Source organism: Rhinolophus ferrumequinum, chromosome 18 (genome assembly GCF_004115265.2).
Source record: "Rhinolophus ferrumequinum isolate MPI-CBG mRhiFer1 chromosome 18, mRhiFer1_v1.p, whole genome shotgun sequence".
Lineage (NCBI taxonomy): Eukaryota > Metazoa > Chordata > Mammalia > Chiroptera > Rhinolophidae > Rhinolophus > Rhinolophus ferrumequinum.
The window spans coordinates 52648352-52675606 of record NC_046301.1 but is presented as its reverse complement, the minus strand read 5'-3'; the positions used below and the strand labels follow the sequence as shown (position 1 = coordinate 52675606).

General features: G+C 34.9%; 1 protein-coding gene across 2 annotated transcripts in view; it reads right to left on the bottom strand.

Moving 5' to 3' along the window:
• MARCHF1 (membrane associated ring-CH-type finger 1) overlaps nucleotides 1-27255 on the bottom strand; it is a 647830-nt gene that overhangs the window by 371126 nt on the left and 249449 nt on the right. For both annotated transcript variants that reach the window (XM_033135185.1, XM_033135186.1), the window contains exon 3: nucleotides 9480-9687. The gene's annotated coding sequence lies outside the window, so the exon portion shown is untranslated. The remainder of the gene's footprint in view (nucleotides 1-9479; nucleotides 9688-27255) is intronic.

The window sequence follows — 27255 nt, the reverse complement described above, 5'->3', positions numbered from 1 at the left end:
TCAAACTATGAGTTACTCTCTCCAACCTTCAAATCCTTCCAGCAGAGATCCTGGGCATCATACAACTGGGACCATAGCTAAACTGCTAGGGCCCAGCCCAGCCAGCCTTTGTCTGAATTTTCCACCCATCAAATTCATGAGCGTAGTACTATTTGTTTTAAGACACTAAGTTTTGGGGTACCTTCTTGTGTAGCAATAGTTCTCATTTGAAGTACAGATCATATTTTATGGAAAAGAAAGAATAAAGTAAGGGAATAACCAAGAGTCAGAGAGCAGAACCAACAGCCTCAGAAAACTGCTTTTAGGAAATAGGAAATAAACCTAGTCAAAGAACGTGAAACAAGTACTCAGCTGGATTTTAGAATTGCTATGGACCAGTTACTGCTCTGTGTCTCTCTCTTCCCTCCTTTTTGAATAGGAGTGTCTACAGAGGTTATTCAACAATTTAATGTGGACAGATAGCTCATCTCTTTTAGCATTCTTCAGATTGAAAACAACCAAACCAGAAGAACTGCACTCAAGAAGCCTCATCTGCAACTGTAAAGTTTAAAATGTCAAGATCCTGGACTTTCATTTGATGACAAAATAGGGTGAGGCTTGAGAGAAGTTGGGGAAGGGGATGAGTGTATGTTGCACCTTGGAATGTAAAGAAAGGGATATAAATCATTGTAGCCACAGGTTAATCGTGGTGGTTTTAAAACATGAGCCCAGAATTGTGACACTACTTTCTTCCATCTGGGCAGGCACAGGAACAACTTACTAACAGGCTACTATCTAAGTGATGCTGGGTGATTTCTGAAGCCGGATCATACAAGCAATGCAGCTTCTGATTCGTTTGTTGGAAAACTCAACCTTGTGTCCCCATTAAGAAGTCCTCATTACCCCAAAGTACCATGCTATAGGACGCAAACAGAAATGAAGAGGTCACGTGTAAGTTATTCGATTGACAGTCCTAGTCTTCTATGCATCCAATTCAGGTGTCCAACATCTGAATGAACGAGCTGTCAGGTAATCCTAGTTCCTAGCATTGGAGTCACCTCGGAGTCACGGTCACACACAGTAAAGCATCTCACTGTGTACTGTCAAATTCCTGACCCACAGAATTCATGAGCAAGATAAAATGGTTGCTTTTAACTCATTAAGTTTGGGGACAACTCATTAAGCAGAAATAGCAACTGAAATACAATCTCATAGAGAAGTTGTGAGTAATCCTAAAAAGCATGTAAAACAATTCCTGTTGAACACACAGTATGTGTCCAATAAGTATTCACCCGAATAATAATGGTGATGACTGTAAATATATGAAATATATACTCTCTGTATAATATTAGTGTCAGGATTAACATTCACTTCATTAGCATATTCACTTAGCAGGTTGGGCAGGGAGATTATTTGTTAATGCTGATTGCCAGAAATGTATATATGAAAAATTCAGGGCAAGAGGGAAACCTGATTAATAGCTAAAATTTAAGCATCCACATTTAGGGCTATTAAGCCCAGGATTCCTTCATCTTGAGACACCTGGGGGAGAATGGTCACCTCCCTGGTTGACATCATAGAAAGGCAGAGTTACTGACTATTAAATACCATATACAATGTTCCCCAGTCCATGCAAATAAACTCTCAATTATTTCATATTGTTATCCCAATTCAAATTCAGTGTAATGTCTTTTCCTTAGGCACTTCGACCCTCTAAGTCATGTAACTGACATCGCAAGCATTGATATCCCCAAAGAGTATCAGAAGAAAAAGAAAATTTCACAAGGCAATTCATGTCAAATTGAACCAAGCTGGTATCTCAGGTAAATGCTGTAAGTTCAACAGTTATAATAAAGTCATCACTGTGCAGTTGAAGACTGTTTAAAAGCTGTTCAGCACAATGTCGTTTTATAGGCGTTATTGTAATTTAGAAGAATTAAAAAAAAATTCACTATTTCTCTAAATACTCAAATATTTACAAAATAATCCTGTACATGTAAACTTTCAACAAACTTTCCTATTCAGGATCTTTGGTTATCTTAGGTTTTCAAAGCATGGCCTGTGCTTTATAATACCTAAAGAGTTGGTAAAACAAAAGAGTTGTAAAACAAAAGAGTTGGTAAAACCTCTTTAACACCATAAAGATGAAGAAAAGTAAAAAGAACTATCAAAATAAGATAATTGCAATACTCAAATTTAAACATCCAAGGAATGTTGAAAAATATTAGCATAAGTAAAGAACACCTGGCAATAGGCGCATGGAACAGATGTGAAAGATAACATGCATTTCTCTATAAATTCTTGACTAGAAAACTCTTAGTTCAGCAGCTGTGAGATTGAGGTTGACAGCAAAGAAAAGCCATAAGGGTAGGTTTCACTTATCTCAGTCAAACAGACATGGTCTAGACCCATAGAGTTCAAAGTGTTGGCAAACTGCAAATAGCAATGAGTTAGCTTTTCATTTTCATTATTTTTTATCATCATTGTTATAAAAAGCTCTATTGATGATGCCATGTAACTTTAAATACTGTGTTTCCCCCGAAATAAGACCTGGCCGGACCATCAGCTCTAATGCGTCTTTTGGAGCAAAAATTAATATAAGACTCGGTCTTATTTTACTATAAGACCAGGTATTTAATATAATATAATGTAATGTAATATAATGTAATATAATATAATATAATGTAATACAACATAATACAATATAATATAATACCGGGTCTTATATTAATTTTTGCTTCAAAAGACGCATTAGGGGGAAGGTGAGGGGATTAGAAAACAATCAGTAACCACAAGATGGCCACGGGGTTTTGAAAATTAATCTGGGGAACGTAATTTAGTGGTTACCAGAGGTAAGGGGGGTGAGGGTTGGGAGATGAGGGTAAGGGGGATCAAATATATGGTGATGGAAGGAGAACTGACTCTGGGTGGTGAACACACAATGTAATTCATAGATGATGTGATACAGAATTGTACACCTGAAATCTATGTAATTTTACTAACAATTGTCACCCCAATAAATTAAAAAATAAAAAATAAATTTAAAAAAGATGCATTAGAGCTGATCGTCCAGATGGGTCCTATTTTCGGTGAAACATGGTATTTCTTCATCATTTCATCATTAATAGAAGCTATTAATTAAACAGTCATATTCACTACAAATAATAAAATATGTTGATAAAAAATATAGTCAACATAGCGAAGCAATTCCTCTAGCACTTTCATTATTCAAGCACTTAATGGTGTTTATTTTGTCCCAATGATCTTCTAGCACTTTAGAAATATTAACTCATTTTAATTCTCACAACTTTATGAGGTAGTCCTCACATTTGTCACTATTTGCACATGGCATACTGAGGCATAGAAATGTAACCAATCTCAGGGAGGACCCACAGCGCAAAAGTGGCAAAGCTCAGATCTGAACCCAATCAGTCTCTTTCCAGGCACATGCTTTTAACTATTTCAGTCTCTTGTCTCTCAAGATACACAATCATGTAATAAGCAAGAGATTCTTTCTAAATCTAACCATGCAATTGCTATTATACTCTCATAGGACACCAAATAGAATGCCTCGGTCAGATGGTGACATTGATGAGAGTCAAACTTGAATCTTTCACTGTGCAATTAACTAACTGAATGCAGAAATCACTTCTTCACTTGAATGCACTGCAGTAATAGTTTCATAATAAGGGGTCATATGGGAAATGTTTTTAGTAAAAATAAAACATACTGCTAGAATTTAAATTTTTAAAGCTTTGTAAGATTTACAATAACAAACCTCATATTTTTTTAAGTTTATGAAAATTAATTTGAATAAATTATGGAAAGTAAAGCTGTGTTACGGATCTAAATCTGTAACAACTTTCAGCCACTAAGCATTCATTCATAGCCATACACCACCGTATGGAGCTTGTTTAGAAGTAAACCTGGTTAAGTTTACAGGGAGGAATATTACTATCTCTAAAAAAATTGATCATTTGTGGAAACATGTATGCTGGTGCCTCATTTAACAAATGTTTGTTCACTCTGTATTTCTCACGTGAGCTTCTGTGCACTGTCGCACGGCATGTCCAATGGTTCTTGGTGCCAATTTTTCCCGCTTAAGAAACACTCTTTTGACTTTGACGTCAAAAATACAAACCCTAGAGAATTCAAAAATGGTCTCTGGGATCAGAAAATGTGTATTATTTGGCAATGGTTGGACGAAGAGAACTCTCTGCAATTGTCCTCTTTGCCTTCCTAACTCAGATTTGCACAGTTTGATGCATGGGATAATCAGTGTGAAAAGTGAGAGGCCACAAGCCAAAAGTCAGACGCTTAGCACCCCAGAGCACTCTGTCCTTTCCTTAACGTCTCCTTTTCCCTTTTTTAAAAGTCTTACCACCAGCTCTAACCCGTGTGTCACACCTATTTCAATTATTTAACAGATTGTAGAGACAGGGAAGAGAATGAGTATCCGAATAGATGTCATTTCTCCATCTCCCCTGGAGGTGTGTGAAGACTGCTGTAAGTGACTCAGGGTGCTATTCCTAGCAATGAGGGTGGGCGGAAAGCAACAGTCAGACTGTAATCCCCTCCTCAGCGGTACCCTCAAATGCAGGGATGCTAAATCCATTTGGCACTGTCAGTGCTCCCTCTGTGCTGCAAGAATTCAGTTGAATTTTGGGAAATCAGCAAATTCTAAAAATCCTGATTAATAAAACATGTGTATCTATATCTGCTCCTCCCACGCTACCAAGACACTTGCACATCAAGATTTGTGGTCAACAATCTCTCAAACACAATGATCACATTGAGTCTCATTAAAATCACCAGAATTCATAATACATTTTTTTTTAAAAAAAATCCACACCAGGGAGAAGTTTTTAACAATCTACCTGCCTAATTGAGACCACAATTTAAAAATACTGACCAGAGTGTATCAGCAATTACTGGTTGTTTTCATTTAATAGTTAATAAATGTGTTGACTCAGTCTTACTTACTAATGCATTATCCACAATATCTGTTTATTAAAACAGGAAAAATTAATGTGAATTATGCTAATTTCATTGCTGAAAGCAATAATAACATGGAAATTTCCTGGTTTTCATTATATGAAAGTATTTTAGTACTATTAGCATACTCAGTGGAATTCACTCTAAGCACATGGGAGTCTATATTCAATTTAGACTCAGAGACTAGTTGGAAAGTGCTCTGGAGAAATGAAAAAGAGAATTAGCCTTTCTATCCCCTGGCATCTCCCTGTAATGTCAGGGAGACTGTTTTTACACCTGCTAATATGTATTTCATGTTGGTTAATACACAGCATTCTGGTAAAATGTGCACAGGTTATTCATAAATTAATATTTGTTGATTGCTTACTACCTGAATCCCAGCTATTTTTAACTTCAGAAGTTAGTTGTTGCACAGGTAGCAATGCAGGGAACTACTGTAACTGTACTTTGGCAAAGGAGAATCATGTAGGGCCCAGTTATATGGTAAGTGATATAACACCCAACAATAAAAAAAAAAAAATGCCTTAAGTAACAAACAGCAGATATTGATCACTTCATTAGAAAATTGTTTGGTTTTGAACATGGGCCAGTTCAAGCAAGAATTGAATCAGTGACTCACCTAATATCATTCAGAACTTATTTCCTCTCTGTCTCTTTGTCCTGCCTATTTCCAAGTTAGCTTTCAAGCATCAGGAGCAACTCTGGTCCCCCTGAAAGGGTCCGACTTTTTCCAATATCCAGATCCAGACCTCATGTCCTCATACAAACCATCTAGAAGAAGAGAGCAATTTTTTTTCCAGAAGTTTCTAGAACCAATAAGGCTTATCTTCACCAAAAAATCCAAAAGGCTCCGTGTGTGTTATTGATGTTGATGGAGTTATGTACCCATTTACTATGACGGAGTATTATGAATATACTGACCGGTTATAAGCAAATCAAGGCTCATTCTTAATCACGTGGCTGAGAACGGGCAGGGTTGGTCTCTGAGCACTGTTACCAGAAAATAGCGTGGATGAGTCACAGCAGTGACAACAGGTGGCCACTAAAGGCCTCATTACTCAGTTTCCATTCTACTTGAGCCCAATACTCTAAGTCCTCACTTAACCTCATCAATAGGTTCTGTGACTCAAGCCAAATGACTCAGAACAAAAACCAATTTCACTACAGACTAATTGATATTAAAAAAGAGCTAAGTTTCCAATGGCATCTCATCAATGTTATAATGAGATGACATTGAATGAAACAATGTTATTCCAGGACCTACTGCATGCCTTGAAGACATCACAGTCTTTGAGTGCCCAGAGTGAATAACCACATGATTATGTTAAAGGAATATTCATTAAACATCTGAGCACTGGAAACAAACCATCAGGAATGCTTTAATGTGAAGAGTGAGAACATTTTTATTAATTTAATACAGCTGAAAACAAAATCTTTTAAATTTGATTCAGATAAAAGACTAGAATTGGATTATGGTAGAAAAAATAAAAACGTTAATTAATGTTTTAAAACAGGAGTAACAGAAGAAAATAAAATGCTCTAAGTTTTGAAATGAGATCTAGTAAATGTATTTTTTTTCCTACAATTACTAGCAAATATACCTTTTTTCTAGGGGACAACCTGGATAGGTTAAGTGACTTACTCAAGATTAAAAGGCTTTGGTGAAGCCAGAACTCCATTTCAGGGATCCTGAATCTCAGTCCAGTACCCCCCGCTACTAACTACCGTGTTTCCCTGAAAATAAGACCTAGCCACACAATCAGCGCTAATGCGTCTTTTGAGCAAGGCAAAAATTAATATCAGACCCGGTATTATATTGTATTATATTATAACATATTATATTATAAGACCCTGTCTTATATTATATTAAAATAAGACTGGGTCTAATATTAATTTTCTCTCCAAAAGACGCATTAGAACTGATTGTCTGGCTAGGTCTTATTTTCAGGAAAACGCAGTATTTTGCTCATTGTTATTTAATTTTACTTATTTTGCATTTTTAATCAAATTAATTCTTGTTACTTTCTATAAATAGGACCCATTTTATATCCCACCTGATTTTATGAGTCACGGCAGATAACTGTTAACAACAAGAAATCCAAAAGTCCTCCCATTGTCAGGTTAGCAGCTTTAGGGTTTATATAGCTTTCTTAAGTTTTGGAATTTGTAAGTCTGTGCCTTGGGAAAAAAAAACCTAATAAATGCAGTCATAATGGAAAGGGCTTTCTAACACACAGGATATATGTTGTTTAATTTATCCACCTTATTTACAACTGTTTTAGACTATCTACTTAGTCACCAAGACAAGAGATTTAATGGCCTATAAGATTTAATAAAATGTTTCAAACGTACTCTTAAAGAGAACTTTTAACTCCATCTTATTGAAAACCAAAACTGTGAAACCTGAAAAGTGCTTCCCATTCTGATACTCAGAACTACGTTTCTTTTCAAAAATAATATGTAGGCTAGGAGTTTCCTCTCTTTTTCTCATACTCAACCTAAATTTTCTTTAAGATTGTAAGCTGACTCACCTTGGCACACACTACAGTGTGTTTACCCCTGAAAGAAATGAAGCTGTTCATAAACGGAGACGTCTTTAAAGATTTGTGAGGATGTGGCTTCACAGAAATATCTGGATTGTGGCTATTTTTATTAGAGGTAGAATCATTTCATTATTATTTCTATCATGAAAAAAAAAACAAGTGTGTTTGATTTATTTTCAAAAGTCACGTGAAAGCCAGCCATCCCAGCTTTATGATTCATCATCAAGGAGACATTAACAGAAGGAGACTGTCTGGTGGTGACATCATGCCAAAGAACGGGGGGAGGAAATTTGGAAATGAAAATGTTTTCATTACCAAGCATTGTTCAGATGCCGATCATTCCAGACAGGAAAATTGCCATCCAATATCTTATAAAGTTTCCTTTAAAATTACCTCATATTCACCCAACAAATCTAGACAATGAGTAAGGGCAATAACGTATAACTTTTTAAAATCTTGAAATTCCATACTTATTTTCAGAATTGGTCAGTGACCTCCATTTCCCACCCCATGTCAATGAAATCAAGAGACTCTTTAATGTTCTCATAATCACATTACCAACTCAAACTAAACAGACATATTTAAGCGACTATTTCCAATTAATGCTAAGCTGGTAAGTTTCCTGACTTTACAAAGATGTTTCATTCTTAGAGACTCCGGACTTTCCTGACTTTACAAAGATGTTTCATTCTTAGAGACTCCAGAAATACCCAAAATGCATATGGCTTGTACTATGGTACAAGTATCTCTCACACTAAATTAGGAAAGAACTCCTGAAGTTCTGTACAATTCTAGCCACATCAAGATCTCCTTGTTCTTCAATGACATGTCAAAATCAGTTCCAATAAAGTACAAAGAGGCTCTAAAATGTCTTTTCATGTTTGAAGATGGGTTTGAGGTTACTACTCTCTTTTCGGGTACACCTTGACCCTCCACTCCCATCACTTTTAATGGTTGGTTTTCCTTGGTTTTGTTTTTGTTTCTATGCTCCCTCTTTCCCTAGTATGTATTTTTGAGGGAAGAAAAAGACTAATATATAGAACTGGAGGTGGAGAAAGTTTATTTTTCTACAAAGCTTGTAAGACCTGAGGACTAGGTAATAGCTGTGTTAAGAAGACAAGTATCTGGCATTCTATCTCAAGCACTTTATTAGGTGAACAAAACATTTATAATATTTTCACCCAATATCCTTGAGTCTGCCCAATCTCCTTCTTAAAACACTTGGAAGTAAGTTCCCAGCATCTGCTCTTTAAGCAGTTTTACTTAGAACAACAGCTGCTGAATTTCACTGCAAAATAAAACCTGAATCTAGTAAGTTGAATATATATTTCTCTCTAGCTCTTGGAAGTTTCAAATAATGCTTTTCTTTTTCATGAAGAAAAAAATTACAAATGAAACAGACATCAAACAAAAGGAATACGCATGCACGCACGTATGCAAAGAACAGCCGATCCTATGAGGCAGAGAAATGTCATCCTAATTCATGTCATACATTTGGTGACACAGCCGTCATATCTCTGGCTTCACTGTCATTTTGTTAAAAAAGTTATTTTCAAACATTCTACCTTAATCGGCAGTGAGCAAAATTAGCGAACGTCAACAGTCCCACTATCTGAAAATGGATAGCAGCAATATCCACCGCTGTCTGGGATAGCTGGGTTGTGCCCTGGCAGCCAAAAAGTCCAAAGTGACTCTCTACACTGTTTAGACAAAGAGGCAGAAGTTTTTAATCTGTCAAGCGGCATGTGTCCTTATAGCTTTGGTTCCTTTCTTCATTCAGAAAACAGAGGTTGCGTTTCATATGTTCCTGTGAGTTACAAATGGTTCTCTTCCAATCTGCTATTACACTGACAGCAGAAGCCCAGCTGCTCTTAAACCCTAGCCACACCCTGTGGTGCAAAGACCAGCATTGGCTACAGCTGGCTTGGCTGTCTTAGTTTATCAAATCAAACCTCCTCTTACCTCGACTTCCTTGTTCTTCTCTTTGTTTCTGCCCATTGAACTTCTCCCATTGCTGGCGGTCTCCCGGGCTGGGATTACGGATATCTGGTGGAGGGGCATACTGGCAGGGCTGCAGGTTGCCAGTCCCCGGCTGGACGCCTTAGCTCTTCACTAGCCTGGGTAGCCCACCTGCACAACTGTTCATATCCTTGCTTTGCCAAGCTCAGTTCTAACCAGAAAGGGGAAAAATAGTGTTTGAGTCACTGTGCAGCAAAAGCCAGGGTCTCTGGCTAAAATGTCAAACACACTGAAAGGGAACCTAAAAGAAATGCAAGAGCAAATAATCCAGGGAGTGTTGTCTCTCAAAAGGATGATTTACTGCAAGTCATAACCATACTGCTTTGTCACTGGAGCACCCCTCTCCCTAAGAGCATTGTGGGAGACAATTCAATTTCTATTGTACCTAATAACTGTCATGGAAACCAAGGAAACCTAGGTCTCACAGGCCCTTATTAGCAACTACTTCCTTTAATGGCACAGACTTCCCATTTGCAGCGGCTGCCACTTCTGCTTTTGTTTCTCCCCTAATTCCCCAGGAGTCCACTAAGCACCCAGAGACTCTGCATCCTGCTGACTAAGTAAATAAGCAGAAGGCTGAAAAGCTTAGTGTCCTATTTGGAGCCAAATCTCTTCCTTGAAAAGCGTGGCTAGCTGGCTGTGTCCTTCATGCCTCCGCAATAATCTGCTTACGTCAAAGGATCTGCCTTGAAGTGAAGGAGCATCCAATGATGTACTTAATAGAGAGAGAGAGAGAGAGAGAGAGAGAGAGAGAGAGAGAGAGAGAGAGAGAGAGAGAGAGAGAGAGAGAGAGAGAGAGAGAGAGAGAGAGAGAGAGAGAGAGAGAGAGAGAGAGAAGGAAAACGACAATGAGATTGGGAGCAAGTGCAAATGTTTCATTGGCTGGTTGTAAAAAAAAGAGCTAACCATTCCTGCACCTTCCTTAGTAAGACATCAGCAACAGGCGTCAGACGGCATCATCATTCTGATACACGGAGCACCACACTGCACATTTCAGTTTTATTGCAACTCTTCTGCTCCCTGAAATATCTTTGTTAGAATCAGTAGTAGCCTCACCTTGCTGTTTCCAGAAGGAAACAGACTGCAAAGGACTTTACTGTCCTTTTAATAGTTATATAATTTGGAGAAAATAATTAGTGGATCCGAATTTCTGCCCTTCAAATTAAAAAAAAAGAAAAAAAATTAACTTTTAAAACTTACTTTTCCCTGTGATCATTTCTTCTTTGTAGGGTATTTGTTATTCTGTCTTTAAAAGGACAGAATTATCTTTTCTCATTTTAGATAAATGCACTTTGTATTTTCTGGACATTGTGAGTCGATCACAATCTTTTGGGTTTCTTCACTCCAAAAGAAGCACAATTCAGAAAATCTGTTGTTTTATACATCCTCGAGCACTATGTGTTAGTTCTAATTGGTCCCTAATCACACAGGAGATCTTCCAAGTAGTTTCTGGCTGCAATTCACCTTTAACCAGCTTTGCATTCCACAAAAATAATGTTATTTTCTACATGACATTCCAGTTTGTTTAAATTTGGGATACAGATAAAAGTGAGATGGGTAGTGACGCTCACTGGCAACTAAGACAAAAATAATCCAATGCAAAGACTGCTTAAAAATCTTTAAATATTTGTTGAAATAAATACTTCAATGTACTTTCCAGTTTGGTCTAATTGTGTGTTCCTTTTTAACTTAAATTTGCCACCCTCACATGAGCTCTGGTGGTGGCTCTTAACCTCCACCATCCATCAGGCTCACTGGGAGAGAATTTTGACACCTAGGTACCCGAAACTCACAGATTCAGGTTCAATAGAGCTGCAGTGGGAACTGGAAGCGGACATTTCTTTAAAATATCACAAACGATTCTGATACAAAATTTTGAGAATCATTGCTGTCTATCAATAAAATAACCTTAGAACAATAAGCTGAGGTTTGACTAGTGAAAAATCTCTTGCTTTAAAATAGGGGAAAATAGAGTTAAGTAACCCTAAACTTGGTAGTTGTTCATCATCACTCTTAGTTTACACAGTGCATTTGTGAAGTACAGGAACTTGAGTGAAGTGACTAAAATCTAAAGTCTTCCAAAAATGCCAGGTCCAAAGTTAAGTTGATAATGCCTAGTAAACTATGTGAGCTTCAAGCTCACATCTGTGAACTGTGAACTGTGAACTGTGAGGGGGGCATTGCCTTACTTTAAAAATAATCCTTAATGCCTCTCTCGAGAAGAACTGTCTTAATTAGGGGAAGGGTGGAAATAAAAGTCTGTAAATTTAATAGTGTGTCACAAATACTAAAACGTACATGATGAATATGTAATATCATCAGTGTTTACACACATGAAAGGCTAAGGCAGCTTTCCAGATAATTTAGACTTTAATGCTTTTGCTTAAAATATTCATTGAAGTTACAGAAAAGGAGATTTTTAGCTTGAATTAACTAAATGGCTGTCTTAATCCTTTACCTCATTATGCGTGTGAGGTTTATCCTTTGTTTACTCTCAGATTTTTCAAAAATCAGATTTGAACTTCAAGTTAATTTGATTTATGTGGTTGAGTTATTTCAGTTAGCAAATTTAGAAAATAAATCGAATTTCCAAATATATATATATATATATATATATATATATATATAGAGAGAGAGAGAGAGAGAGAGAGAGAGAGAGAGAGAGAAATTTACACACTAAATAAGAAAGTCTTTTCAAGTAAATGCTTCAGAAATAACAGGAAGCATTAATAACCAGGATATTTAATAAAGAGTTACCTAGTATTGTATTAGGTATAGCCACAAATTGAGCATTTAAAATTTTCCAACAGTATCAGAGAGAAAAAAAGACACATGCTTTTAACACTTTGTGTGTTCTGATGTTCTCCTGTGTTGGAACACTGCAACACACATCAGCTAATGGGAATATCTTACATTCATCTAATACTTTTACTTAAGCAGCAACCAGAGTGCTGTGCCAACCAGAAGTATGAAGTCTCTCTGGGATGCTTCATTAGGTAACAATCCAAAATTACAACAAACAAACAAAAAACTATTGTGGAATGCATTTCTCCTATGAGAGCACAGTCCATCTAGTGCAGTAAGTGAACTCTACAGAATAAATGAGAAGCAATGCATTCAGCAACTGGGCACCACCAGGCACTGACCCCACTACCAGAGAAGAGTCATGGATTCTGGAATCAGTCAGCTAATTCCTATCTGTACACAACCACAATACATGAATATGGTTGAGGTTTCCAAACTTGATTTTTGTGGAAACTACTGACCATGATTATTGTTGAAACCTTCTGGGAATATTCTCTCTCCACCTGACACTATTTCATACACATGCCTGAGTTACATTTATTTTGCTTCCACCTTCTGGTTTCCAACACTCTGACTCTTCAAACAGAACTTGAATTGTAGCCTCTGGCTCCTAAATGTGGCTTTTGTGGTTGATAATTCTAATGCTAGAACCTCAGCTTTCCCTAAGAGAGTCTGATGTGGTGCTTCTCCTTGCTCTCAATGGCCTATGTTGTCTCTAGTTTCAAAGAAAAACAAAACAAAATATGCATCTGGTCTTCTACTAGGAGACCAAACTCAACTTTGCCAGCTTCAAGGAAAAAAAAAAAAAAAACAAAAAACCAGAAATGGCCTCTAAGGGTTTTATTTAGCTTGTAACTAAGCAAAAAAAAAAGAAATACAGTATTAGATAAAGACAAGAAACCAAGTAAACATCTGCTAATGCATTAACTGGACATATTGATAACTCAATTCAACAAACATTTATTGAATATTATCTGCGCTTTCTGAACCATGCTAGGAACGAAGGAGCAGGAAGTAATGGACAAAATTATGGGGGACAATCTCTGTAGCAATGAGACTATCTCAAGGAGTTTGCTGTGTTATTAGGGAGACATGACATACACAGATAAATCAGTTTGAAGAACATATGACACAATAAATCGATATTTAAAACACAATATAAAATACTGAATGTAAGTGTCAAAAAAGGCGTGAGCACCAAGAAATCATCATAGGTCTAAATAGTTCATCTTGAGGAGGAATTGGGGCCTGCGTAGGAGCTTGGCAGAGACAAGGTGATAAAATGACTTTAAGACATAGAGATGAGTGCAAGATTGGCATGTGGGTGTTCAGGGCACTATTTTAAATGACACAGAAAATTTGTTTAAGGTTATCATTTAATGTAGGCCATGTATGCCCATTAGAATATAACTTGATTAAAACTTGGGCGGGGAGAGGGAAGAAACCAGGCCAAGAGCCTGAAGAAAGGGAAAGTCTAGGCAAAGCAATATCAAACTTATAAATGCATTGATAGAGGACATAGAAATAATAAAGCTAAGAACTTTAAGCGGATTCTGAAAATGGAAACAAGGCATTCTGAGTTGCGGAAAAGATATTGCATAACACATCCCTAGCAAAAGGGAGGAAACCTGGATCAAATAAATTGGTTTTCAATGTTCTATCACACAAGGCCTCCATCAGAGGTTACTGGGAAGAATATGGGAGCACGACAGCACTGCACACAGACTTCATGACATCTTGCAAGACAAAAGGAGAAAGGAACTTGGATTTAAAAGCTATTTTCATTAGGGAAATTCTGAGGCATATACTTATATAGAAGAGTTAGGAAATGACTCTAACAAAATAAGATCAACGCAAACAATGAGAAGAAAAGATAAAACAGAAAAATACTTTAAATAACTAGTTCTCCATTTACAGAAGATCTGCAATGTCATGAAGCATTTCTAAAATGGTGTGTTTTCGTGGGTTCTGTCTGATTGTTTGGATCCAATCATGATTATACTTGGTATGTGAAACCATCTTTTGTAATTAGGAGAACATCCTTTTCAAATAGAAATTCTGTCCCAGAAGACCTTTCAGAAGCAATTAGATGATCAGTCTTCAAACATGAACATGAGATGAACTCTCAAGATCTTTAATTTTATTTGCTGGAAAGTACTGGTCCTAATTTTGGACACATCTATTCTCTGAGGTTGAACCTGATTACAACAGAGCCAAGGAATTCATTTCACTCTTTTGGAGAATCAATAACAATCCTCACAGTGACATAAAATATGTGGTAATTACAGTCAGGTGTACTAGTTTTTATTCTTGATAATATGCTCATGACAAAAGAATATCATCAGAAACAATCTCCTTATTAACTTCATAAGACTAATCTGTGCTCCTTTCTAATTTACTGAGAGAAAGAAAAAGAAGTCATTTCATTCTATTCACTGAAAAAGTGATGTGTTAAAAGTAATCAGAAATCTAAGGAAGATAAGCGTATATTAATATTTAATTAGCTTTGTGGACATAGTTTAGGACTAAACAAAGTCAAATTTTTATGTCATGTATTACTTTTCTTGGCAAAACGAATGAAATCGAAACCTTGTTTAGAAAACAAGATTTATTTTGGCAAATAAAGTTAAATTCAGTATAACTCTCCAAGTATACAAATGTACCAGTTAATGTTTGTTAATGTTCTCTATAACTTTCAAAATGTTAGTATATCCGGTTGAACAAAGAGCAAATAGGGGAAAAAATCTCTTAGGGCAAATATCTGCTTCCCTCACATATCTTCAGGAAATGTAAAGCACTCATCCCAAAAGGACGGCTCAGCATCAGTTGGGATACCGGAGTCATGGCAGAAGGTCTTCAAGTCATTTGTTGCTTCAGAACCTTTTCACTCTGTCTCAAGGAATGGGGGTAAAAGGGGTATGTCCACACAGGACATTTCACACAGACTATTTTCTGAGGCTCCCTCCCCTTTCATATTCTGGATCTTCACTGTCAGCATCTCTGGGGATCTCATAAACCCTAGCCTTCTGAAAGCCTAGCAGCGCAGTTCCTCTCAGCCTTTCAATGAGTTAAAGAGGGAAATAATTTCTCTTTATACATGTCAAAATTCTGACTTAATGCTTCAGAGTACTTATGAGCAAATTTAATCAAGTGCTTCTTGGATAGTTCTAAGATATTAAGCAAAAGAGAACTGTCCCTGACATTCTTAATCAAGCAAACACACACACACACACACACACACACACACGCAAGCACGCATGTGTGTATTCACCTGAGTACATGCACAAAAACACAAAACAAATAATATTTCAGATTCATAACTAAAATTGAAGTCCAGATATAGAGATATATGTATCTACTCAAATATTATTTATTTATATTCCTTATAAATAAATTTCTCTTGCTAGTCTTTATTCAGTTTGAGTGGAAAATAGAATCATAGAATTTTATATTTGAAAGGAAAATTAGAACGCACCCTACAGATGAGCAGATTAAGTCCCGGTAGAATGAATGTTTCGAAACAATCAAAGACTAGTTGATGACAGAGTCAATGCAAAACAATCTCCTGCTTCACAGAAACTCCTGTCCTTTCACCATGCTCTGACCCAACCTAATAAGTATAAAGTTTAGATATGTTTTAAGTAAAAACAAGCTATGTAATAACTACATTTATGTATATACATTATGAGTATGAATTTATTTCTGAGAGAAATATACTTTATGGTATAATTGTAAAGTGTACATACCTCCTTTTTGAAAACTTCATTTTACTAAAGTTTTTTGTTGTTGTTAATTGCTGAAAGATCCAATTTTTTTTAAATTATTATTTGAGGAACAATTATTAAGTTTGAGGCCGTCCTAGTTTTTCCTTGTTTTTTACTCTCATGGCCCACTGATTATGAAAAATGTCAAGAATCATAAACTTAACATTATTACTGTTACTATTTTCAGAATGAATTATATTATGACAAACGAATATAATCAGTACTTTGGAAAGATCTATAAGAAATGACAGGTCAAAATTCAGAAAGTTAAATCTATATTCTCTTCTTTCATATCTGGCAGATTTCATAATGACAAAATTATTACAAGATTACATTTTATATTTTCTGCTGCTGTATTCCAAAATAATCAGCAGACTTAGGCAATTTGGTTAATTTTCCAGGTAGCCATGTATGAGAACAGTCAAAATGGCATTTTGAATATCACTGAGGAAATGAAGGGCTGATGCGCCATAAGAAAAATTAGTTTTCATACTTGTTTTTAGAGGAACACTCACACATTTTCAGCCCAACCTAATAGAACATTTATCCTATAGAGGGTATCAGAAAGTATCTTCAATTCAGGGTGGTTCTATCAAATGTACACACATCTACTTTATTTCCCTCAGAATTTTTCCCAGCCAAATTTAAAGGTTATAAGAGCATTATTTTTAAGTTTGAAAACAGAATACAGAACGTAGAAACAAAACTAACCTACAATTTAATTTTCAACTTTTTAAAATGGAAATTATATTTATTAACTTTATTAAATAGTTTTACATACTAAAGAAATATTTTACAAGATGAAAAACATGTTACCTTCAATAACAGGTGACTATGAAATTCCCAGTTTTTGTAGCGTAAGGATTAGTTTTTTTCTATCCAAAATAACACAATCTCAGAAATAACTGTACAACCCCAATTGAACAATGTGTTCTAAGAAGCCATTGAGTATTCAAAACTATCTCGTGATCCTTTTGAGAACAAAATTGCTCATTCCTATTTTTTAAACCAGCATGTTTATTCCTTGCAGACTTTTAGAAATAAGACATGGAATCCCATCAGAATTTAATAATACTTCTTAATAGCCATACTACTCCCTGTTATGAGTTGAATCATGTCTCCCCAAAAGTATATGTCAGAGTCCTATCCTTCAGTACCTCAGAATATATTTTTTTGGAGAAAGGTCTCTATAGATGTAATCAATTTAAAATGAGCTCATTAGTGGCAGCCACATTCCGGCAAACGGGTGCCCTCAAAAAAGGGAGAAAATTTGGACACAGAAACAGACATGCACGTACAGAGAATGCCATGAGAAATTTGGAGTTATGCTGCCAAAGACAAAGAACTAACAAAGCTAGGGACTGGCACAGGTGCTTTTTCAGTGCCTTTGGAAAAAACAGGGCCCTGATGACACCTTGTTCTAGGATTTCTAGCTTCCATAACTGTGACACAATACATTTCTGTTTGAGCCACTCAGTTTTTGGTACTTTGTTACAATAACCCTCCGAAAGGAATTCACTCCTATATAGAAAGGTGCTTTGAATCATTTTTACTATAACCCTCCCCCAAAAGTATATGAATAATACACTTTCAGTGAGCTACAAAAGAACTGGGTATAACCACAATTGAACAATGTATTCTAAGAGAACATGGAGCATACAAAATTATCTTTTAATCCTTTTTAAAGAATAAGATTGGTTATTTATTTTTAATTAGCATGTATACCCCTTGCAGACTTCTAGAAATAAGTAAATAAAATAAGAAATGAACTACTCATTAACTTTGAGTAGCTAATATAATAGTCCCAGAGAAAAAAATATGCAGACTTACTAAATAGTCTCTTTGCATTGATTGTTATTTTAAAATGAACGTTATGCTCTAATTATATTCTGATATGGATGAAAATATTATATCAACATTTTAATTTACCATTATAAAAAGCAATAACCTAAGGGAAAATAAGGAACAACTAAAACCTTAATTCTTGAATTTCTTACTTGTATTTTTTAAATTTCTTTGATAAAGTAAAGCAATTTTGGTTAAACATAACCTACTCCATATTCAGATACCTAAGATATGATCTCTTTCTAGAAAAGAGGAAAAGTGATGTTCAAAAGTGTATATTTCTCCATTTCAAATGCTGAATAAGAGAATTAGTAATGGCACTCAGACATCCTTGTTTTGAGCTCTCTATAATAGACTCCATTCCTCACGAAAGCCGGTGAAGTTTTGCTTCAGAATAGAAACATTTTCTGGTGAGAGGCAAGTAACAGGTGTAGAAAAATTAGAAGGTAACTTACTAAAACATGGGCATCAAGAATAGCACGCTATTGGAGAGCCAGTAAAGCGGAAATGACATTCCAATGGATGTCTAGGCTTCTGTGAACAGGCAGGTGTGTCCAACAGGAAATGAGCCCCATGAGAGGCAAAACATAGGAAAGCTTATGAGGCATGATACGTAAGACATGAATGATGATAAAGAACCTGGTGAACACAGCGGGTTCTGAGGATAGAGTCTTAGGAAAAGAGTAGTTATCTGTTGGGTCCTAAGAATGCATGTCTTTCTCTGAACTGAGAATGACCATCCAACAAGAGCCAGAGGATAACAACGGACATCATATCCAAGGGAAACAGCTAAGGATAGCAAAAGAAGACCAACGATGATATAGTGAAAGCCAAGAGAAAAAAAAAAAAAGCAGTTGAAATATAAATGTGTATGCTATTATCAAATAGCCCTTTTTAAAAACTGTACAGGATGGCCACGGGGTATGAAAATTAATCTGGGGAACGTAATTTAGTGGTTACCAGAGGGTAAGGGGGTTGGGGGGTGGGAGATGAGGGTAAGGGGGATCAAATATACAGTGATGGAAGGAGAACTGACTCTGGGTGGTGAACACACAATGTGATTTATAGATGATGTGATACAGAATTGCACACCTGAAATCTATGTAATTTTACTAACAATTGTCACCCCAATAAATTTAAATAAAAAAATAAAAAAAATAAATAAAAAATAAATAAAAAAATAAAAACTGTAAGAAAGTAGTAAATACCTCGTACCAAAACTGTAGTTTATCTAATGTAAGTTTTCATAATCAGAGGGTTTGTAGTAGCTCAGTATCATTATTATAAATCTGAGTTATTATATTGTAAAAAATAATAATGATGACAACAATAATTACTATTTGTTGAGCCATCTACTATCTGCCAAATAATGCATCGGGCACTTTACATTTATATCACCTAATCTGGCTCTCACTATAATCTTTCTAGGAAGAATTATTATCTCCATTTAACAGAGAAGGGAAGTGAGGCTCTGAGAGATATATGACTTGCCCAAGTTCCCATATAGAGTCAATGACTGATTTTACATTAAATTTAACTCTGCCTGTGGTTTTAACACCTTTAAAAAAAGATGCTAATAGAGAGTGCTGATTTATACATTTGCAGAACAAATATGGTATTGATTGTAAGAGGTGCTGACCAGATTCATCATGGTACCCTAATTACACTGTCCTTGTCGTCCATGCCGCAAAGCCCAACAGTCAATTAATGCTTTGAAAGCTTTAGTTACAGTGACACCCAACTCAATGCACTCTATGGAAAAGACTTTGTTTTCACAGTAGTGGGCAAAATGAGTATATCTATCACAAGTTCCTATACTATTTGGCCACTTCGCCAAGAATGTGGAGTCAATAGGGTACTAACAGGTCAAAAGTCTAGAAATTAACTTTCTTTTTTAATTGTTTATTGGGGTGACAATTGTGAGTAAAATTACATAGGTTTCAGGTGTACAATTCTGTAATATGTCATCTATATATCACCTTGTATGTTGCTGAAAAAAATAACTGAAACACAGAGGTCCTAAATTATTTTTATGCTAGGTTATGAAGCATTGAATTGAAAGGTGTTCGGCAAGCAAGACATTATTTCCTGAAAATTTTCACAGATGGCAGTCACCATGGATGCCAAATAATCATAAGAAGTACCTAAATTTTAGAAAACAAATTTAATTTACTACCCTAAGAGCTCTGCAGACATTGGCTGGTAAATTAAATAAAACATTCAGTGAACATAAATGTATAATGAAAGAGAAAGAGAAACACAGACACATACAGTGAAACTGAACGACTCTGTCTAAAACACTTAAAAAGAATAAATTGGATTATCTGGGCTGGAATATTTGCTGATACAATTACTGAGTTGGACAGAATTTAATAATTATTTTTAGACCCTGTGGTGGTTACATTGAGAAAAAAGGAACACTTGAATAGACTATTAAGAGGTATTGATTCCCGGACCACACAATGGATGAGTATCTAGAGTTGGTTTGAAAATAGAATGCAATCTGAACTATGAATCTATTATGAACATTATGCATAATGTTAAACTTTATCTTTTCCTTCATTGAAAAACAACTATCTAATAAAATGTTTAATATTATACATAGAGAATAACATAAATATAATAAAGCAATCAAAACAAAGATTTCTGTTTAGAATTTTAAAATTAACTGGTGATTTTTCATCTGTTGTAAAAGAGGCCGCAATTACACAAAGATCATTTTTCTAAAAATGGCTATAATTGGCAAATGAAAGAGACATGAAAGAAAATGATGGCCATTGAGGTCACATTAAAATTACTGCATTTCATTTCCACCTATGAACAGAGAGTTTAAGGCATCCACAATCATACAACATTCTACTTTTCCTTTTAAAGAAGAGGCTAATGTGTATTGTATATCTTAAATTTCTTTAAATAAAGATAACCATTTTCGGTTGGATAGTCTTTATGAGAATACTGGAAAAACATTTAATAACTTCATCTGCGGTCAATGCATAAAGAGCTAAAAAGCATATGATTATAACAAGTATAAAGCACATAGATAGATCATGACACATTCTAGGCACTCAAAAAAGTTATGTTGCAAACACCTAAGAACAGAATGGAAATCACAGAACCAGGTAATGATACAAGAGGCAAGGTGAGCAGTACCAGGAAGGAAGCAGCATGAGGTGAAAAATCAAGGTGGGGAGATGTCTTCCTCCATTGCTCTAAGGCTTTTCTCCCACACTACATATAATTATAAATTGTAAAGAAATATAAAACTGGAAAAAATATATTAAACAAATGTTTCCATTCATTATACAACCAGGCAGGACAGCAGCACAGCACCACAGATCCATGACTCCTGAAGACGGAAAAACAATGAGATGATTCCTACAATTTTCTGGTGTTCTGCCTGAAGGCAATTTCTGGACTCTGGTGCAGAGAAGAACAAAACCAAAACCTGGTTGTCTGTCTTAGATGAGGAGATAGAGACTGAGGTGGAGGGAAATGGAGATGGCTAGAGGAAAAAAAAAAAAAAAAACGGAGAGAAAGGACCTATAGATGAAGAGCTCCAGAAATCTATAAGGGGTTCCCTGGAGACTTTAGCTACATACTAATCTGCATATATGTGAGGTGAGACTCCACAAAACAGATGGAAGGAAAGAACAACTACCTGAAAACTATAAATCAAACAAATCCCAGAGTTGGCACAGTGTTCAAGATATAGCAAGTGAGAAAGGATAACACTTGTGGAATGACAGGATATTCAGCAGAGAACTCCGAATGATTAGAGTACATGCTACTCTAGATGCTTTCTAAATAAAGCTTCAAAGCCAGCCTCTAAAGACATAAACTAAACTTCAAGTAAGTTAACTATTTGTCAAAACAACATTTGTACTTTTTAAAGGAAGATAATGAAATCCAGATTCTCGACAATGGAATATTCAGAGTAGTTTGCATTGAATAAAATGTGACTAGACGTATAAAGCAGAAGCAAAATATTATTCAGTCAGGATAAAGGTCAGCAAAGTGGCAGATCCAGAAATTATTGAGATGATAGCATTATCAGATAAACCATTATAATAGCTGATACAAATTAGCTCAAAGGAAAACATAACTATAAGGAGGAAAGAAATGCAAAATCTATTTTTAAAAATGTAAGTTCTAAGTATAAAAAAATACAAAACCTAAAATGAAACTCCACTAAGTAGAGTTCAAACCACATTAAACATTACAGAAAAAAGATAAGTGGAGACACAACAAAAAACTATCCAGACTACAGCACGAAAAGGGAAAAAAAAAGGCTAAAGAATATCACATTTAAAATTATGTATAATGTCCATAACAGAATCACAGCTCAGATTATATTTTACTTTCAAACCAACTATAGCTATGTAACCATTGTATAGAACTTGGATTATCAGGTTTCTAGACTTAATATAAAACTAAGTTACCAAAGCTATGTGGTATTAATATATGGATAAATGGGTCAATGTAAATAAATAAAGAGTTTTCGAGGATACCTGCACATCTGTGGTTCAAACAATTTTTCTACAACCTGCCAGGTTAATTCAACAAAAGTAATTATATATATATATATATATATATATATATATATATTATATCTGCAAATGGTATTGTAATATCTGTATGTACATTTGGAAATAAATGAATATTGATCCTTACCTCAGGTCGTAGACAAAATTTTACTCAAAGTAGAACAAAGACCAAAGCATAAAGCCTAAAAGAAATAAAATTTCTCAAAGGAAATAGGAACCACTAGTCACATGTGGCTAATTAAATAAAATTGAAAATTAAAAATTCACTTTCTCAGTTATACGAGCCACATCTCAAGGGCTAAAGAGACACATATGGCTAGTGATCCCATGGCTGTGCACTAAACGATATAAAATTTCCATTGTTTCAGGAAGTACTGCTGGTCAGCGCTGTTGTAAAAAATTGTCTGTGGTCATATATTGCCGAGCATATTAAACCTTATTAAATGTCACCCTCTTTGCATTCACTTGCAGTAACTTTATTAAGTAATAAATTTAGGGTTACTTGAAGATGGTATCAGGTAATTTTTTAGTTTATTCTAGGATTTGTAGGTGAGCAAGCCATTAGAGTTTGATGAGAAATGCATCAGGGATTCCAGTTTCAAATGCTCTTTTCAAATACATAGATAGTTCTTACAATGCTTTATTTCTGATGTATGTGAGGGTTTTTTTAATTGTATTTCCTTTAACACTGTACTCTTTTGAGAAAACTATTTTTGACAAGTATCCCTTTTTTCTTTCTTGTTTCTACCTTTCTAAAGGTTTTATAAGTAGCAGATTAACAATAGTCAGTAGCAAAAATACCTGGAAAAGGGAAAACCAATTAGAGGACAGCTGTATTTTCTGAAAAACATTATACAATAATATATATCTGTTACTGTTTCCCCCATTTATAAGTAAGATTTCTCAATACTTTTATTGATGTTTTATAAAACGTCTATTTTAAATTTAGAATTTGAAAAGAATATTATTTAAATATAATAACAAATGGAAATATTTCAGAGAACAAAGGGAGAAAACCACCTCCCCTAAAGATGACTTTTTGGGAAAAAATGAGAATCTAGCTTGTTTAAAAATTTAGAGTAGGAGCTAATACACCTTTACTATTGTTTTATAACCTTCAAGTGCAGCAAAAGCATTTCTAATATTCTTCCCTAAAAAACTTTATTATCATAAACTCTGTCAGTGAAGATGAAAAGCTGTTCCACAATAACCTTGTAAAACAATCTGCCATCTATCATCACATCCTTCTTCAAGATCAAACTACCTCTTTACAGAAACATTTCCTGTGAAACATTTGCCTTAACACAAGAGATTCACCCTAATGATAAATGACATATGTGAGTGTGATCATCTTTTAATTACGATTAAATAACTTTCTGGGATGTTTACTGAATGTCCAGAATATGAGGTGCTGTGGGGTATACAAGCAAGTATGATGAAATAGCACAGCTGAGGAGTTAAGACACAAAACAGGTTCTATTTGGCGATTAAGATAATACAGTATCACACATAAATCTGTGTGGCACGGGTAATAACTGCAACATAATTTTCAGCATGAATGAATCACTATTTCTTTGAGAGGAAATTTGTTGCTGAGAAAGTGCGATTAGAGTGGTGGATTAAAAATGTCCAGGAGAAGATGTAAGTAGATGTAAGAGAAGGAAATAATAAGAGAAGATAATTTTGAGCATATGAGAATACTATGCTATTCTCTGATTTATAAGGGGGGGAAAATGAGGGAAAGAGAAACAACCCCCACCAGAAAAATCAGTATAAGAATATTATGGGAAATTGAAGGAGAATAAATGATGGAGTTCAGGGTGGAGGATATAAAATTGTCTTACTTTGTAGAAGAAACAAAAGTTAATGTCTGATGTTTATAGAACAAGGAATAGAAGAGTCTATATGTATTTAAGGTTACAAAATTACTAACAGAATACTTACTAACAATAATCTCACAATATTAGAGTGGGGGAGTAGAAATGATGGGGAAAACCAAATAGAGGAGCTCTATTTCATCTATCCTTGGGGGAGTAAAAGGAGATTGGCAAGAGTGAAAACTACAAGTAATGAAGATTAACAAATACAGTCACTAACAAAAAAAAACAAGAATGGTTTCCAGTGATTGCCTCTGGAGCAAGGGACTGAAATGAATTAGATTATGTGCATGTGTTATGTTAATTAAAATTCCAATGTATGTACACTCCCTGAAAATGGATATATTACACCTGAAAAAATGTTCAAACTCAGAGATATTTTAAGCATTTTTCTCAACACCTTGTTTACTTTAAAAAAATGAAATATACACAGTGATTCCTGCATGTAAATATATACTGAGAAGTCAAAAATATGCCTTTTAATCTCACCTTCCTTTTGCACTTTTCCTTATGTTTCATTGTCATGTTTTGCATCCAGTTTTAACATATTAAAATGTGACTCACTCACTATTCATCAGCTGCAGCAAAAAAATCACCAGAAAATATTCAGAATACCAAGTATAATAGAAAATCTTATTGATGGTAAAATACCTAGGATGATTACACAATGCTAAAATAAGTCTACATTGCCTAAATTATTTATTTGTTTGCAGGATACAATTGATGCTATAAAAATGGTTATGGATACAAAAAAATAATAGCAAACATCGCTGAGTCCTAGTTACAAATTTTATTTTTCTTGTGATGAGAACTTTTAAGATCTACTCTCTTAGCAACTTCCAAGTATGCAATACAGTATTGCTAACTACAGCCATCATTCTGTGTATTACATTCCCAGGACTTAGTTATTTTATAATTAGAAGTTTGTACCTTTTGATCCCCTTCACATTTTACCCACCCTCAAACCCTCACCTCTGGAAACCAGACAACCATCAATCCAGTATCTATATGTATGAGCTCAGTTTTTTGTTGTTTGTTTTAAATTCCACATATAAGTGAGATAATATGTTATGTCTTTCTCTGTCTGACTTATTTCACTTAGCATAATACCCTCAAGAGCCATCCATGTTGTCACAAATGGCAAGATTTCAATCTTTTTATGGCTCAATAATATTCCTTCTGTATAAATCAGATAGTTTTTAATTTTTTGAGGAACCTCTATACTGTTTTCCATAATGGCTGCACCAATTTACATTCCTACCAACGGTGCACAGGGGTTTTTTTAACCACATCCTCACCAACATTTGTTATTTTTTTGTCTTTTTTGATAATTGCCATTCTAACATGTGTGAGGTGATATCTTATTGTAGTTTTGATTTGTATTTCCTTTATGATTAGTGATATCATATGGAGCCCTTTGCATGTGTCGAGTACCATGCTAAGATCCTGGCTAGCAGTATTTTATTTAACCTTAACAAAAATTCTATAAAATAGGCAATATTACCTTCATTTTTTAAAGGAGTAAAGTTTCATAGAGATTATATAATCTGCCTACTGTTTCATAGCTACTATGTCTTAAAACAGAGACCCAAACTCTAGCTCTCCAACACCTGTGTGTTTAATTACTTCACTGATCCCTGCTCCCACAAACCCAAAGCATCACTAATAGAAGTTAACTTCTTACTTATCTTTCCCAGGCTGCAATTCTTCCTGGCACACATGTGATCCCTGTTGACACTAGTGTTCATAGCTGCTTTTCTTTTTGCAGTTTTGTGTAAATCATGACTACTTAGCTTGATTTTTTGACATCTCTTGAGGAGGCATGAAATTAAATAAAATGATAAGTTTCATATTCAAAATTTGCAAAGACTTTTATTTAAGTAGCAATATCCAGTGGGCAGGATTAAGGAAAATGGGACCTTGGCTATCAACTCTAGGTTGTAATTACAGTTGATAATATCCCCAGAGAGATATTTAATCTGAAACATAAAATTTGTACTCTTTCAGTCTGCAATTCTTCTAGAAATATATTACCAGCTATAAGTAAGTTCATTGTAGTTTGGTTATAGTATTGAAAAAAGAAGTATGCTAAATGTTTAACACGAGATTAGTTCAAAAACTATTATGTTTCAGTTCAGTGACATAATATCCCATTACTAAAGGTGAAGTTGTACAAGACTAGTTGATGGCATGGCCAATACCAAGGGAAAAGTGAACACTTCTAGGTGAGGTTATAGGAAGGTTCCTCTTTCATTTCTGTGTAATTGTTATAAATTGTGTCCAAATGCTAAAAGTATTTATTTTTATTTATTTATTTTTTAATTAAAAAGTATTGGGGTGACAATGGTTAGTAAAATTACTAACAATTGTAACAAGTGTACAATTCTGTAATACATCATCTATATATTTTTAAAATAAAAACTAACTACTCAAGCAAGACACCCTAATATGGGTTCCATGGATCCACAGACTTCAAGAACGCTTCTGAAACTGTATGTAACATTTACAGTCGCTGGAATCTTTTATGGAAAAAAACAAGATCTTACATGGATTCTCAAAGGGGCCAATAACTCAACTAAGTTTTAGAACTTTTAATCTCAATACGGTATAAGAATAAATTAATTTCATTTTAATTTATTTGATTAGTATGGACAACTCTAAAATTCAAGATAGGTTATGTATACATTATAATTCATCATCAACTACTAAGACAAGTCCTTTCAGGTCTATAGTCCCAAAGAAATGTCAAAATATATTCTGTGACATTGGATTTCTTAAGCACTATAGCATATGTTTACTTCGTTTATAGCACTATTACTGAGGAAAATTTGTAATAAAAGTATACCTTTTTAAATAAGTAAGGCCAGCTTAATAAATTGACTTA